The 16,217-nt window shown below is 42.3% G+C and overlaps 1 long non-coding RNA gene across 2 annotated transcripts in view; it reads left to right on the plus strand.

The window, feature by feature from the left end:
* Nucleotides 1–466: 466 nt before the first annotated feature.
* The window catches only part of LOC116089183, a 42,787-nt gene continuing 27,036 nt past the window's right edge, over nt 467–16,217 (plus strand). For both annotated transcript variants that reach the window (XR_004118202.1, XR_004118203.1), the window contains exon 1: nt 467–901. This is a non-coding gene — a long non-coding RNA (uncharacterized LOC116089183). The remainder of the gene's footprint in view (nt 902–16,217) is intronic.

A 16,217-nucleotide genomic window follows, 5' to 3' on the forward strand; every position in this document is an offset into this window, starting at 1 on the left:
GTGCTGGTTACTAAGGGCCAGGAATGCTGACCTAGAACTTAGGTGGGAAAGGTCGGCAGAGGAAATGAGGGGTGGAGTCTAAAGAATATTAAGCCTAAACAATACTTTCAAACAGCACTGTTGTACAATGAACAGCAATGGGAGAAGCTTTTCAGTCTGATCAAAATATTGTTTGGAGCTGGAAAAAAAAAAACCAAAGAGATTTGAAAATTTGAAGTCTAATCTGGAGGAAAAGAAAATATAAAATAAAATAAAGCTCTTCTGTTATATTATTCTTCATGCCCAGGAATAGTACTGCTGAAGTAAATTTCTGGGTATTTTAAAATATGTATGTATTTATTTACTTAATTAGTGCATGTGTGTGTATGTGTACTACAGCATGTGAGTGGATGTTAGAAGATAATTTGAGGAAGTCATGTGGGTCCCAGGGATTGAACTCAGGCTATCAGGCTTTCGAGCAGGGGCACTCATCTTGTGAGATGGCTAATCTTAGTTGTCAACTTGACTTCATCTGGAATCAACTAACACTCACTCTGTTGGGCATTCCTGTGAGGGATTTTCCTAATCAGATTGTTTGAAGCGGGAAGACTCACCCTAAATCTGGGCCATTAAAGGACAAGGAAGAATGAAACTTCCTGTCTGCTCGCCCTCACTTTTGCTGGCGAGTTATCTACGCCATTGCTGTGGCTTATAGAAATCAAGCCTCTTCAGGATTCCAAAGCAGACTGAAGACCAGCAGCTCTCCAGGAATCCTTAGGGACTGCCAGCACTAGAATGGAACAGCAGGAGACAAGCAGCCTCAAGGACTGAACAACGTTTTGGCTTTTCTATCATGAGATAGTCATTGTTGAAGTACCTGGACCACATGATGTAAGACAATCTAATAAATGCACATATATCTGTAAGTATATATGTATGTAAGTATGTGTGTGTATGTATGTATGTTCTATCAGTTCTGTCCTTTCAGAGAGTCATGACTTGCTGAACCACCTTACAAGTCTCTGGATGGTCTAATTGTACACAAACCAGTAAACTCCACTCCCTGTGTTTCTCTCCCACTTGCCCACTCCCTTAAGTTTCAGCGACAACAGGTTTGTAAGTTGTATTGGAAGGATTCCTGATTGTATTATTGTATTGTAGATAAGAGTACCATGGCCTGGTATCTAGAAAGAGGCAGGAGAGAAAGTCTTTTTGAGTTTTTTCTTTATCAATCAGTAATGATTGGCAGCTCCTTCAGTTGGGTTCATCACTCCTGCCTTACATCATAGAGAGTATGAATTTCTAGGTGGTGTTTTATTGAGCAAGTGTTTTAATTAAAAAAAAACATGTAAAATGCTCAAAATAAAGACATTTTCAAACTCTGGGAGCACAATTATATTTGTAGCTCTCTAGAAACGGAAACATCTATTCATGCTAAAAATACTTTGATAGAGCAATCATCTTAATTTTATTAAAACAAGCTTTTCTCACCACAGGAATGATAGTTATGGATCTTGGTTAGGGAGATTTCCTTCTGCAGAGCACATATCTTTCTCCAAGTAGTTATGTTTACTGAACATTTTGAAACTTCACAGAAGTCATTCCACTGCCCAAAGGCCCATTCTGTACACAAAGGTCAGGATAGCGGAAGGATAATGTGGGGCCTCCCTTTTTCTTGACAGTGAGCTGATAGCAATGAGATGACATTCAACAGAGATGAATTCATTTGGCATAAGCATAGTACTGTTTGTGGATGTGTGCCCTAACATTAAATGAACTCAGGAAACACTGAATCAGCTTTGATAGCAGTGCATGTTAGGACAACAACACCACCAAAAAAACAAAAACAAAAAACAAACCCAAGTCTTAGAAATGTGGTGGGGACAAGTTGTGTATAGGAGATCTCTGTAACCAAATCTGTTCTTAGAAAGAAAGTCTATTTGAAAAAGAAAAAGCAAACTGTTATTTTATCCTAACTTACTGTATAGAAGAGGTCATAAAGGCCATGGTGTAACCCAACGTGGTAAAAATAGAAGTGCTCAGGGCTGGAGAGATGGCTCAGCGGTTAAGAGCACCGACTGGTCTTCCAGAGGTCCTGAGTACAATTCCCAGCAATCACGTGGTGGCTCACAACCATCTGTAATGGGATCCGATGCCGTCTTTTGGGGCATCTGAAGACAGCTGCAGTGTACTCACATACAAATACATAAACTAAAAAAAAAAAAAAAAAAAAAAAAAAAAAAAAAAAAAAAGCATTCTGTGAGAAGCCAGAGGCCAGGGTGGGCAGGGATGACCTCAAATCACATCCTTCATCCTTTGTTAGTTGTATCATTGTAACCGCCAGGCTTTTTCTACGTCTGCCCCAATTCCCGAATACCGATACAGAGGCTTACATTTATTTACAGTGCTTATGATCTTAAGGTAGGCATTGTTTCCCACTTAGCTCATAACTCAGTTATCTCATTTATATTTGCTACGTGGCTGGCTAGTCACCTCTCCCCAGTTTCATACTTCTGACATCCTCTGAGTGGTGAATCTTCCTGTGCCTGACTCTTTCCCAGCATTCCTCTCTCTCCTGGATGTCCCGCCTACTCTCTCCTGCTTTGCTATTGGCCATTCAGCTTTTTATTGACAGGCGAATGCTTTTACACAGTGTAAAGAGACTATTTCTACATCTCTCTGGGCTGTCATTTTTGAGTCCTAAGCTTAAAAAAGAAGTTGACAAGTGCAAAGCTTTCTGTTAAGGATAGATTAAAAAAAAAAAAAAATCAGAACTACCACACTTGCAAAGACCAAAGGGCTAATCAGATGTCTTCAGATATTTGGAAGATTTACATGGGGATAAAGGAAAAGGTTATACAGAGCTTCACAGCTCTCAAAGATCCTTTACTCTTTCTGTTTAATTTGTTTTGACTGGGAGGGAAACCAGTAAGACGTTGTTTTCACCTTTTAAGTGAGGAAATCAAAACTCCAAGAAGTTAACTTCACTTTGTTCAAAGTAGCAGGGTAATTTAAAGGGGATGCTGGGAACTAGAACACAGGCCTCTTGTTTCAACTTCAGAAGACGTGCTCTACTCTGTGAAAGGTGAACCTGGGGCCGTTGAGTGCCCTTAAAGACAGACTACAATAAATTCAATATAAATACATTCCCCCAAACCCAATCAAAACCAATCAAATAAAAAAACTACAAACCAAAACAGTAAAAGGCAAATTTGTTGGCACATAGCTATAATCTCAGCACCGGAGGACCTGAGGCAGGAGAATCATAGCTCAAGACCAACCTGGGATACAGAGTAAAATCCTGTCTCAAAACAAAAGCAAAACAAAATGAGAAAGGGAGTCCTACTCCCTCATCATCATGAGCTCTGTCAATGGTACTTTCCCAGGGAAATTAGGTACTCTTCATAGTTTGGAAAAGCTCCCTTTATAGACGACTTCAGACAACCTTCTTGTCTCTAGTCCCTTATTTGTTTTAGGCGAGGAAGCAAACAAACCCAAAAATGTTGGCAACAAGCCTTTCTAATTTGTCAGTTAGCTAAGGAGAGCTGGGTTCTAAAAATGCACCTTCATTTGGAGGGGCAACAGATAAACGACTCACTGATATATCCGTCATGCATCCATGGATCTAGTGTGCTGGCATTCATGTTTCTTACACATTTACTGCATCTTTTAAAACCACACAGAGAGACAAAAAGACAATAATGAAAAATCAACTGTCTGGGCCGAAGACTAAAGCCAAATAACCTCAGAGATTCAGGAAATCTGATGTTTGGGCAGCCTCAGGTGTCTCCATTCTTTCCTGTGTCTCTGAAGCGCGTGGCAGGAATGAGGTTGGTAACTATGGAGACCGATGTGATATACTTACTGCTGAGAAGGCTCAGCACAGACAGAATCAGAACAGGCTTCCTCATGCACACAAAGACCTGAGGGAAGGAAGATGAACGAATGTAAGCAAGGACTGGGAGGAAATATTTTAAAGGAAGGCACGTACCAACAGAAGGGAGAAAGCAGCAGCTTGAAGGAGAACAGAGGTGTGCCTCCTCTCTTCCCTCCTCTGCTCATCCAGTTCTCTCCCGTGTAATGCCCTCCCCACTCAGAAGGTGACCTTCCCATTACATCCACCAGTCCAGAGCCCACTGTCTATACGGAGCGTTCTTACCCACCTGTCCCTGACCCATTCGTGGTGTGTTACATTGATCTGAAGTTTTGAATCACACCCCCCCCCCCCCCCCCCCCCCCGACCCCTGGGGGTTCCAGCTTTGTGCTCATTTCAAGAGCTCCTGGTCAGGGGATCATGTGTGGCTGAGAGCTGAGCCACATTCTTCTCTCTATGCCAACAGCCCATGGGAAAGGGCTGCCTTTTCAGATTCTCATAAGACACTAAGTGGACTAACGTGGCTCTGTTGTACCCCAAGTGCTACCTGGATTCACTGGATCTTCCCAGTGAGCTTGTATGCCCACTGAGATATAAAATGGGAGGAAGCCTTTTCTCGGGAGGTGAAGCACAGAGGTAGGCTGCAAAGAGGAGAGAAGGAGAAGGCCTGGGGGGGAAAGTGTATGCAAAGGTTAGAAAATGCAGTTCCAGACGCTGCCTTCCTTTCTGCACTCCCATGGCAGGCTGATTCCCCACGCCAAATCTGAACTCCAGTTCTCCAATGCTGATCTCCAGTTCTCTCCCCAAAAGGTTAAGCATAGGGAGGACGGGCCTCCTCATAGGCCAGGGAAGGGACTCTGTGCAGCCTGAGAATGAGGACCCTGGCACTGGCAAGCCTTTGCCTTCTCCTCAATTTCTCCCTTGCCTTGCTAAAAACCCATTAGATTCCATTCCTAAAGCTATCTATTCCCCAAGGTCTATTCTCTTCTTTGGTCAGCTCCTTCTCCTGAGGCCAACTACCAAGCTGAAGTTATCAAAAGCCCCCTCTTTGGCTCACCTACTTCACACACCCAATTAAAATTTAACACCTTGTCCTAACACAGGGTTTCCCGTTTGACCTTTATAAACCACAAATTTCCTATGCGCCATGTCTGACGCTTCTCTATCCAGACACAGTCCTTGTTGTCCGCCCCCCTCTCTGAGAAATGTCCCTCCCTGCTACCTTGCCCCTTTTCTCCCCTCTCCCTTGTTCCCCTCCTCTTTTCTCTATCTCCTGCCTTTGCCCCTATCCCTGCTCTCTGTCCCTTTGGGGCCATCGAATCTCCCTCATGCTGAGAACTTGGTCTGAGAACTTGGGGATCCTGAGATGCTTTTTCTTTCACTGGAGAGTTGAGGATTTTGTCAGCTTTGTTTCCAGTGTTTGGGTCCTGCTGGTTGCCCAGAGCTGAGTTCTGAGAGGGGTGAGGGATTAGTGTAAGGACACACATGGATTTGGACTCACAAAAGAGAAGCAACCTGGGACATTTCACTGGATCCCGTTGAAGGCGGATCCCGAGGAAGGCTTTTGTCACCATAAACATCATACCTGTTCATTTCTTAGAACAATGCTGCCCTTGAGCAGAGCTCTGTCTTCTGTAGGCATCTGTGGTGGCCCCACATGGTAGTCCTGTGACAGCATCGGCCTTCCTGACTCCTTGCACGTCCTTTTCTCTGACTTCAGAGTCAGTGTAAATTGTACACATCACTTAAGAAGAAATCCTGGGCTGTGTCACTGTTTCCTTCCCCAAACTTCCCCTCCCTCAAACCCCAAACCCCAAATACCATCAGCTCATCACTTCTGAGGAAGCTGTAGAGGAACTGGGCCTTCTGAGAACTTACTGCAGCCGAAAGCTGGTTGTAGAAAGAGAAAAAAAAATTTTTTTTAATATATATTAAATATATATAAACAAAACAAACCCTCCAAAGCACAGAATTTTAAGAATTCCTTTTTCTTTTTTTTTTTTTTTTTTTTTTTTGGTTTTGTTTTTAGGGGGTAAGAAATCTCCATTTGCCACAGTTAAGATCTGTCATCTGGGATGAGCTTCAGCTGGTTCTAGGAAACACAGAGAGTAGCTAATGGAACTTCCTAAGGAACAGCTGAGCACGTTCCCTGCTTGACATGAGCACAGACCTCATTAGCTAACGTCTTTCACATCTGGGCAGAAGGAACACAAATGAATTCACAGTGTGATGTGGTTTAAACAGATGTCTTGTTTTTTGTTTTTTGTTTTTTCTGAACTATTAGCAAAACAGAACAGGAGACTCTGTGGCCTCAGATAGTCCCTTTCGTTTGCCTGTTTGAATGGGCAGATAGATATAAACAACAAAGAGCAAGTCCTTTTGAAGTAGATGCTGCAAAAAACGACCTCACAGTTTATTCATCAGCAACATCACAGATCGTCATGTTTGTGACAGAAATTGGCAGTGCTCTTTTACTCAAGTGGATTTCTGGGACCAGGACCTTGAATTATGCATTATATTGAGTTATTTTATCTATGAAACAGGAATCACTCTAAGGATTGAATGAGAGGATCCATATAAAATGGTTCCCCCGCACCCCTGCTCGTTTTGTTTTTTGTTTTGTTTTGTTTTGTTGAGATAGGAGTTCAATATGTTTTCCAGGCTGAGATCCAACTCAAAATCCTTCTGCCTCTGCCTTCCAAGTGCTGGAATTACAGGCCTGAACCACCAGGGCCAGCAGCAAAACAGGTATTTAAGGTGGTGTCTCAAACGCAGGGCCCTGTGAATGTTTGCTGTCATTTTGGTTCCTCTGAATGATTAGTCGGATTCTAGTGCCAGCTTGCTTGTAACTCCTAGGAAGTTACTTAACTCCTCAAGTGTTGTCTACCAACTACTTACCAGTTACCTGGTTCTTGTGAAAAAGAAAGGAGGCCGAGCCTTTAAAACACTACCAGGTACACACTAAGCCCACATTAAGTGCTAGTTTACACCACCAGGCACACACTAAGCCCATATTAAGTGCTAGTTTGTTTGTTTGGAAAGGGGAAAGTATTTAAATTTTTTTCATTGTTTTGTAAATTAGGGCTTTGCCTCTAGACACCTCTCCTGCCCTCTCCTACTCTTTACATTAACCATTAGCATCCTCAGATTCCATACCTGACCCTTTCTTTTGAGGTACGAGTTATTAGAGAAGGTTGGGGAAGAGGCGACTCTGTGTGTCGGAAGGCTTGCTGTGCAGGGATGAGAGCCTGCTTTTGAATTCCTACTACCCGTGTAGGGTCACAGACACCAGTTACTCCAGCTCTGTGATGGGTGGATGCAGGAGGATTGGACAAAAATGGCAGAGCAAGATATCCATCCTCCTATTCTGGCCTCTGCACTCACGATCATGGGCTCACAAACTTGTTTACATATACATTCCAAATGTATACCATACTACACACACACACACACACACACACACACACACACACACACAAGCTTATGGTGTACTGTCCCCTCTCTTCTGGGATATGTGGTCAGTGGTTCTTAAATGACAGACCCAGAAAGCTTCACTTGTAGAAGGAAGCATCTCTAGAGCTCCTGTCAGTCAGTCACTTCAGTTTAGTCATGAGAACTCAGGGATGGCCTCAGGGACCGGTGAGTGCCAGCGCCCAGTTTAACCCTGATGAGTTCTTGATGAGGATGCAGAGGCTCAGGAAGGGTCTCAGACTGCACAGAGTAAAATCCGAGTCCATTTTCCAGCTAGCCTGGCTTTTGGCAAATTCCATAGCTCAAAGAGGCCCAAGTTCTAAGAAGGACTCCAAAGCCGTATGAACAAAGCCTTCTAGCCAGGGACTTCTTCCAGTGTTAAAGATTTTTCCTAATGGCGTAAGCTGATGGTGCTTCCACACTCTCCACTAAATACTTCATTCAACGCATGGCTGCTGTTGCTTTTTTTTTTTTTCCTTCATACAGAAATTACAATCTTACACATCTCTGCATCTTTCTGCTTACTCTCTGTAGGAAAGCCATTGGTACCCAGAAAGGGGAATACAAGGTAAGAAAACAGGATCAGTCCGGGCAGCCCTGGAAATGCACAGGAAGGGGAAGCGAGTCTTCCCGTGCCCTCCTAGGCATTAGTCAGGGTGCATGTTTGAACCCGTATAAAAGTGGTTCTGTAACTGTCCCCACTTTATGAATGAGGATGTTGAAGTTCAGAGAGCTTAAAAAGGGTCACAATGACAGTGTGATGGGGTCCATACCGAACTCCTCCTCTGGTTTCAAAGACTGCACTTGCTTGAAAGTTTCCAGTCGGAAGACTCAGCCTTTTCCAGGTATTCTCTATGTCTTAGTTAGGGTTATATCGCTGTGACGCAACACCGTGGCCAAAGCAACCTGGGGAAGGGAAGGTTTATTTGTCTTATACTTCTACAGCATTGTCCATCACCAAAGGAAGTCAGCACAGGAACTCAAACAGGACAGGAACTTGGAGGAAGGAGCTGGTGCAGAGGCCATGGAGGGATGCTGCTTACTGGCTTGCTCCTTATGGCTTAGTCAGACTTATTTCTTATAGAACCCAGGACCACCAGCCTGTGGATAGAGCCATTCATCATGGGCTGGGCTCTCATCCCATCAGTCACTAAGGAAGAAACTGCCCTATATCTGTGTTTTATAGAGGCATTTTCTCAATTGAGCTTCCCTTCTTTTAGATGACTTTAGCTCGTGTCAAGTTGTCATAAACTATCCAGCACACTCTATTTCTTATTTTCATTAGTGAGGATTCATCTTCTGTCTCAACTTGAGTGGACTAAGGGATGTCCAGATAGTGGTAAAACACTTATTTCTGGGTGTGTCTCTGTGAGGGTGTTTTCACAGGAGATTAACACTTGATCAATAGATTGACTAAAGAACTAGGCAGCTATGAACTTATTCATCAGCAACCTGAATAAAACTAATGGACAGAGGAAGAATGTATTTCTTCTTCTTCTTCCTCCTCCTCCTCCTCTTCTTCATCTTCTTCAGCTGGGAATGACCTCAGATTGATGAGTCAGAGCTCCTGTTCTTAGGTTTTTGGACCTGGACTGAATGACATAATTAACTTTCCCGTTTCATTGTTGACTTTCTTGGTTCATCATTGACATTTCTGGTTTTCCAATTTATAGATAGCATGCTGTGGGCATCTAAAATACATCTCTTATCTTCTATTATCTATCTATCTATCTATCTATCTATCTATCTATCTATCTATCTATCTATCTATCTTCTTCTTCTTCTTCTTCTTCTTCATCATCATCATCATCATCATCATCATCATCATCATCATCATCATCATCTAATTTTTTTGGTTCTGTTTGTACTAATACCCAACTGTTTTCAACACTTCCACTCAGACAAGGAATGTGTTAAGTTAATGTGTCATATTCTAGGTAGAGACTTATTTTAAGATCCTTTGCCACCTCTAAAATAAGAGGCTCTACTTCATTGAAACTATCTGGGGTATTATGGCTAGTGGAAGGTAAAGAGACATTTGTGAAATTATACTAAAAAAAAAAAAGGATCATTATGATTCTGATGTTGGCCTTGCTAGTCACAGCAACATCAATGGTGATCAAAATAACGATGGCTATAGTGAGGACAGGAAGGGGCTTGCGCTAGCAGGACCACACAATGCCATCCATGGACGTAACTTCTTTTAACTTAGCTGGGACCCTTCTAGATGGATACATTAATATCAATTTGTAAGTGAAGAGGACTTGGTTTAGAGAGGTCAAACGGCTTCCAAGGATCACAAAGATGGTAGGTATGGGAGCTGGGATTTGACTGTAGTCCCATGTGTCTGCAGACACTGAATATGGACTTGCTCTCTCTGCCACTGTGGAGGAGGCTGGGCTTTGGGGAGACCCTTGTGAGGTAGCCTGTCTTCTTTTAAATCTTCTTTGCTTATGTGTAGGGCCACATGTATTCATAGATAGCAACGGAGGCTTTGACTAGTCTCCCAATAAGGGAATGATGGGAAGATCTAATTTTGACATCCCAGTTAAAGGACTTCTTGAATAATATGATCATCTGGAACCATATTTAGCCAGACTCTGTTAGTTTCTGTTAGTTTTGCATCTTGTTCTAGTGGGTCAGACTCCTAGGTTCATTTTTTACTGGAAGGCTGATTTGCTCAAAGTGAATTTTTCATGAAACAAACAAACAAAAGCTAGGCCACTGTTTAGTTTTTGTATATCTGCAGCTGAATAATCCAAAATTAAAAAGGAAAAAAAAATCACGCCCTAGAGATTTTATAAGATAATAGTTACCCTCCCTGTTTCAAGATTCCAAGACATTTAACTCAATACTCTTAAAATCATTATTTATATACTAATGAAAGGAATCAAAGTTTGTAAACTCTAAGGGAGAGCCCGAGGAACATGTGGGGATCCACAGGCTCTTGAAAGAACCTCTCTGGATTCTGATGATAGACACAAACAAAACAAAACTGTGGTATGCATTCCTTTATGCTGTGGAAGATGGCAAAGGGTAGGGAACATTTTTAGTACACAGTGAAAGTAAACCAGCAGCTTATGAGATGCATGATAAATTCCTGCAATGTTAAGTTTATATAATGAGTGAGGAAATAGCTTGTGAGTAAGATGTGTTGAATGTGAATATAAATTGTAAGACGCTAATCTGTAAAACATGCTAAAGAAAAATGGAATAAATAAGATAAGTGACAGAAAAAGAAAGACTCATTTACGGATAAAAAGGGATGGGGCGTTCAAGTCCTGACATTGCACCTCCGGACTGGCAGCTATGCCATCTCTAAATTGGCCCTCTATTAGCGAGGCCCACTCTGATGGCGCATGCTCACTGTTGAAAAGACGTGGAGCTGTCCAGCAGGCTAAGTAGGAAGCTACAGCTGGGGCTGGTTACTGACCCTAGAATTTCTCTGATAGATTAAATGTATGTCATTGGCCTTGGTACCGTCTTAGGTCTGCTTGCTGCAGTTATGCCATTTTATTTCTGGTCCTCATTAGTACATCATCCGTGGGGAAGGCTATCATGGGAGAGAAAGAGGAAGCACGGTGACTGCCTACGCCAGGATTCCGAGAGTGTGGTCTCCCGCCTGTTTGTCTCCTACCCTAACTGTGTTTACGTAGCCTACACTTTCCCCTTTGCTTTGCATGGTGTATTTTAAATTGAGTCAGTAAAGAATGGGATTGGAGCATATTCACTTTCCAGGTTTCCACCTTTATTTACATCAAGGTCGATTCCGTATGATATCCCAATTAGCTCACTTGCATTTGCATCTTCTCGATAGCATGTTTTCACCAGTGTATCCATCTGTTTTCTTGGATAAGATACCAACAATAACTGCTTTCACTCCTTCCAAGGACCTAGGAAAGAGCTGTGCCAAGAGTTTGGAATGGGGGCAAACCAATTTTGGAGAGCTTCAATGTGTGTTGAAAAAGAAAGCAAATCAAATAAATGTTCTGTATCACATCTTGAATATGACCTTAGGCCCGCTGCCAGGGAGTCTGTGAACATTTTCTCATTTTCTCTTCCCTTCCCTTCCCTTCCCTTCCCTTTCCTTCCCTTCCCTTCCCTTCCCTTCCCTTCCCTTCCCTTCTCTTCTTTCTCTCCTTCTCTCTCCCTTCCTTCCTTCCTTCCTTCCTTCCTTCCTTCCTTCCTTCCTTCCTTCCTTTCTTTCTCTCTTTCTGAATTTGAATTTTGTCCATTAGGAAAATTACCAAAGCTCTGAATTAACCAGAGTAGTACTGGAGGAACACAGGCTTTCTGTCATTCACACTGAGCACATTTGGAAGGAAGGAAGAATGATTGCTTGTAAAATGAGCCCATAAATAACAAAGGATTTTTAATAACTCTTGGAGACTTTAGTAGCTCATATTGAGTGACCTACTTGATACATTATTTATGTCTCTTGTGCATTTTTTTGTAGTATAACATCTTTTTCTCCTCTGGCCACAGCATTTGATTGCTCATTCACTAGGTTCTAACCACAAACTTCTTGCCACTATCAATCGTGAGGTCCTAAGTGAAATATAGATTAGAAACGTGAACACTTCCCACACATTTATGAAATGGTTCCCAGCTGATCTTTAAAGTGTTGCCAATTCCCTCTAGATGTAAGCATTTATCTACTAATGCTTATCACTGGGGACTTTCCTTGCTCAGTTTCAAGCACGGGTATGTGGGGACTAAAATTAATGTCTTAAGAGATTTGTATTTGAGAAACATAAAATTGATGCAGTAAATAATCATATTTCTATAGGAAAAATGTTTTTCTTTCTTTGAGATAGAGTTTGGTTAGGTAGCCCTGGCTGGCTTAGAACTCACTACACAGACCAGGCTGGTGTCCAACTCACAGAGATCTGCCTGCCTCTGTCTCCTAAGTGCTGGGACTAGGGGTCGGCACCACCTTTTAAGTACTATAGGGTGAAGTTGTACCAACCAACAAACACTTTGGCCTGGAAATAATAAGGTTTCGTCCTTTTACAACCAGGAGGAGTGGAGTTGAGCAATCCGAAGGGTAAAGTAGGTGTCTGTGTCGAAGTCCCAAGAGATCCAGAAATCCCTGTAGAGGACCTCAGGGTGGTGGGTACAACCTGTAGGAAAGGAGAAAAACCCTGCTCTGTTCCCATAGAGACGGTAGAGTTAGACCACTCTCCCTTTGCCTTAGTGGCTCCAAAGGCTTTCCATGCTGCCAGCCCTAAGGATTCTAAGGAGTCGTCCTCACAGGAGAGGAGGTAGGGGACCCAGAACTTTCAGACAAGTTTTAGGAGCAGAGAGAGATAGATACCTGTCTTTGAATTTATAGAGCTGGATAAATATCTCTCTTTTAATTTTTTTTTCATTTTTTTTTGTTTTGTTTTTTTGAGACAGGGTTTCTCTGTGTAGCCTTGGCTGTCCTGGAACTCACTCTGTAGACCAGGCTGGCCTCGAACTCAGAAATCTGCCTGCCTCTGCCTCCCAAGTGCTGGGATTAAAGGCATGCGCCACCACTGCCCGGCAATATCTCCCTTTTAAAATTAAAATTTTAATTACTTTATTTTCAATTCAAATTTTATTTTTTGGAGAAATTTCATAGTTACATAGTTTCCACCTTTATTCTACCCCCTAATTCTCCCATGTCTTCTTTACTCTCTTTCAAATTCCTTACCTCTTCTTTAATTACTATTGGTGTGTGTGTGTGTGTGTGTGTGTGTGTGTGTGTGTGTGTGTGTGTGTAAAACCTGCCGATTCATTCAGTGTTGCTTGTATGCCTAGGAGTTTAACCCTGACCACTCGGGATTGGCTAACCCATGGGGTGGAGCCTGTCCCTGGGGAACACTGATCTTCCTCTTCTCGGCAGTCTAATTGTCAATGATTCTTCATCTCGGGGTAGGGCCCAGTGAGAGTTCCTCTACCCTCCTCACCTAGCCTTGCCATGCAGGTCTTGTTTGGGTGAGCAGATTTTGAGATTTTTATGGGTGTAGCTTCCCTGTCCTGTCTAGAAGACTCCATCTTGCAGCAGGCTCCTGGCCCTCTTATCTTTCTTCCTATTATGCAATCTGGTGTTCCTCCCTGTGCTGCTAGGGTTATGACAGTTACAGGGCTCATTTAAGGCAGTCCAATTTCCTACAAGATACATGATGGCATTTACAACCATACAGTGGAGAACTCATTTGCCATATGATAGAGGGCCCAGGTATAAAGTTACACAGTGCGGGAAAGCTCTCTCGTTGCTAAGTCCTCGGGGTTCCATGCATCCATCACTCACAGGCCTATCTTGCTTCATGTTAGATTTCTTTCACTGCAAGGGGTGGGGGCGAGGCTCTTTGGAGAGCTATCCGCGGCTTCTCCTGTTTTCCATTAACGAATAGAAATAAGATTTGTGTCAAAAGCACTCACTGAAAAGAATGGAATGACATTCCAAAGCCACCCAGCTCCTTAGCAATAGCCTACTAGTGAATTATAGTGGAGGGTAGTGTTTGCAGGTAGGTTTTGCCAGACTCTTCTAGTTGCTTTAAACTGCTCAAAGTTTTGTTTGGCTTTGTTTTGTTTTAATCATTGTGTATGGTTTAAAAAAACAAAACAAACAAACAAACAAATAAAAAAACACCGGGCGGTGGTGGGGCACGCCTTTAATCCCAGCACTTGGGGGGCAGAGGCAGGCGGATTTCTGAGTTCGAGACCAGCCTGGTCTACAGAGTGAGTTCCAGGACAGTCAGAGCTATACAGAGAAACCCTGTCTCGAAAAACAAAACAAAACAAAACAAAACACCAAAACTTTGTAAACAATGAAGTTTTCACAATCAGATTAAACAAATTTCAAGAAATTTCTTTTCTATAAGGCCATTCAACGTTTTGAATGTACTATTATGCACTGCATGCTCTGGAATTAATGATTTATAGAATATGGTGTACAGAACAATGTATACTCTAGGGAAGCAGTTGACCTCCTTACCACCAGGGGTTAGGCAAAGATTTCTACAGCGCCTACTGTTATAGCTGGAGGAGAAAGAGCTGGAAGACAGACAAAAGGACGCGCAAGAATAAACTCTCAAAAAAAAAAAAAAAGAAAGAAAGAAATGCTCCTTACACACACTTTAGGTAATTATAACCATATTATATATGTCATTTAACATTCTACATTTGAAGCTTAATGTTTATATACATACTTTAGAATGTAAGTGAAATATAATTCTTTGTAATTAACCATTTGCTATAATTAATAATTAGATTATTCCCAGTTTTCTCTGTTATAAAAAAGGATATATAAATAGCACATTTGATAAATTAGAATCACAGGAAATAGTCAGAAAGCACTCAACATTTTATCTTTCAAATTCTTGACTTAAAATATCTTTTTTTGCAAAGTATTCCCTAGATTCCACAGGAAACTTGAACAGCTCCATTACTTCTTTTCTTTAAAAAAAAAAATCCAAATTCCACTTACTTATTTATCTCTGTTTGGTGTGTACTTCTACCAATACATACATATGGAGGACAGAGAACAGCTGGCAGGGTCGGGTCTCTCTTCTCACCATGCACGGCTTCTGGGTACTGCTCTCAGGAAGTCAGGCTTGGCGGTAGGTGTTCTTATCTGCTGTCTCACCTTGCCGTGGCTTTTATGATTACAAAGTGACCTGAAGTCCCATGAGCATCATTCAGAAGTGACAATGTCCAATCCAGAATAAGAAGCCACTTTTTAATGTGTGTGTGTGTGTGTGTGTGTGTGTGTGTTTGCTTTTGTTTTGATTTTAAAGATGAGCGCCTTCCATGCCCGCACAGGCCTGTAGCAGCATGTTGTAGCCAACTTCTTGCTGACTCTTTCCTTAACCTGAGTAGCTAGCAGGGCCAGAGTGCTTGGGAGGTCAGGAGTGCAATAGGGAGGTTTTTACCTGGAACATTGGGAAGGTAGGCTACAATTTGCTGATGCCCTTTGCTGGCTGCTCTTACAGGGCCCCCTGCCAGCATGAGTCCACTCCGTGTAGATGTTCTCTCCTGGCGTTATCATTCCATTCACGTGGTTCAATGTGTAGAATTCTGGGCACAGGGTCCAGGCAGGTGGGTCTCTCGGGCTTCTGCATAGGATCTATGGGATACATATTTAATTCACTGTTGTACTTCCCTCTCTGATGGTCCAGTCATAAACACTTTCCCAAATTGGAATTAGGACCCAGGCTTCAGTTAGGCTTCAGCTGTCCTCTCAAGCTTATGAAATGATCTTTCTAGTTCTCTTCCCGAGGCTTGAGGGGCAAGGGAGAAACAGTCTTCACGTGTCGCACAGTATCTTCCAAAGAAACCCTTTCCTAAGCCCTCTTTCTCCTCTTCCCGACCTCAGCCATTTTACATATTATATGTAAGTTAGGTGTTTTCTGAGATTTATAAAACCCATTTTCAGCCGAGTCTTTTTAAAAACATTGCACTTGGATTCTCACCTCCTTTGGAACACAGCAACGATTTTTATCTTTGCACCCGTGTTAAAGCTTCGCTCTTAATCTCTGTCACAAAAAATATTGCACATGTATCTTTGAATTTCTCTTAAAGGGATAATTTGCCCAGTGTAGCTTTCCAGAAGAAAAAATTATTGGCTTAAAGGATGTGGAAAGAATATATTCATTATGAATGCATGGCTGTTTTATTTTACCCAGACAAAGAGAATGGTTGGGTCGACTTGGATGTTTAATTGGTGGTTGAAATGAAGCAGCAGACTCTGTGTTCAGTGTTGCCTGGATGGGTACTGGGGTTTTTCTATAGTTGGAGGCTCTACAGTCCTCAGCAGCATCACCCAGTTCAGGAAGGACTTCCAAGGGACAAGCCCCATGTTTGTAATGGCATCAGGAGAATCCTCAATGTCAATGATTAATGGATAACTTTTTTTTTTTTTTTT

This window comes from Mastomys coucha, unplaced genomic scaffold, assembly GCF_008632895.1.
Source record: "Mastomys coucha isolate ucsf_1 unplaced genomic scaffold, UCSF_Mcou_1 pScaffold14, whole genome shotgun sequence".
NCBI classification, from domain to species: Eukaryota; Metazoa; Chordata; class Mammalia; order Rodentia; family Muridae; genus Mastomys; species Mastomys coucha.